Raw genomic sequence first — 1,319 nt, forward strand, 5'->3', positions numbered from 1 at the left:
GCAACTAAGAATTTTGACAATTAGAAACACTAAATTACAGGAATTACGAATGATAAGAAAATATAACACAGCAGTAACAACAGTGACAATAACTATAGAAATGATTATGATATCAACTATATTTTCAAAATGATTATACCGAATTACTCACTTGTTTTTTCCTCCCCTCGGAAGACCGAGGCCCAGGTATCCGAGAAAAAAAAAAGTGAAAATTAAGAACAGAATGATGGGCATTATAATCATCAACCAAACATGAACAAATCAAGTAAATAATATAAAGACCACAGTGTTGAGCTGAAAAGATAAATAGGGCAGTAACTGAATATTCTGTATAAAGATGAATCCATAAAATTTTCTTACATGTTATTAGATGTTCCTGAAGTACCTTTCGCCCTCCTGTTGTGTCCCACAACCCACTCAAAGGCACCGCTTTGACGTCTTCGCATGTGTCCCTTCAGTTCCTCTGATGGTGTACCTGAGGCCCTTCAAAAGACATCCCTCGGCCATATATGATACCACCCTGGCTTTTCCAATAGCCCTGTCAGTGCTGCATTTCAGAGGTGCCGGAGGTGACTTTTCGACTCTTGGAATGGAAAATCCCCCCGTGGGTCTGGATATAAGACATGTAGTGACTATGATGAGCAATTATAGATTTGTGAATGGGAATGAGGGAGAGGGATTGGACGAGGTTGAAATGTGCCCTTTAGTACCAGAATGACTGTTTCACACCCACTCTGTTCTTTTCAGTAAGAACACTGGAAGGCTACGCCCATGGCTCACGGAAATTAAATCCTATGATGGCAATGGGATGGGGGTTTTGGCAGGAGCAAACTTGACAGATTCATTAGTAGAGATTGTAAGTAGATGCTCCTTCGACGCTTCTAAAAGTGTCCCTTATCCCTGAAAATTCTGTGTCCTCGGCCCTTCCAATTGTGCCCCTCTACAGCTTCTAATGCTTCACCTTAGTCCTTCTCGGGCTCCTTCAGTCATGTCAAAAGTTCTTGTCTTTTAGTTTATCTTAATAACATTTTATATAATTCCCGAAATCTACAGAGCGCACATATTATTGAGTAGAAAGATACGAGATATTTCAGCAATTCTTTTTATTGAGTGCATTCTTTTCCGTCTTTGAAGGTAATAGTCAGAAACATTTTTTCTAAACTCCCCCACACTTTTGTGATGCGTAGTTTTAACAATATCCTCGCTAAAATACGGCCGCCATGTTACCAAATTGGGAAGCTTTGATGACGTCACGTGTGGCACTCCATCTCCTCAGGCCCGGCCATAGCTTTCTATGGCACTTTTTGTCTCTTGTTCAG

The sequence above is a fragment of the Penaeus monodon genome, chromosome 22 (genome assembly GCF_015228065.2).
Source record: "Penaeus monodon isolate SGIC_2016 chromosome 22, NSTDA_Pmon_1, whole genome shotgun sequence".
NCBI lineage: Eukaryota > Metazoa > Arthropoda > Malacostraca > Decapoda > Penaeidae > Penaeus > Penaeus monodon.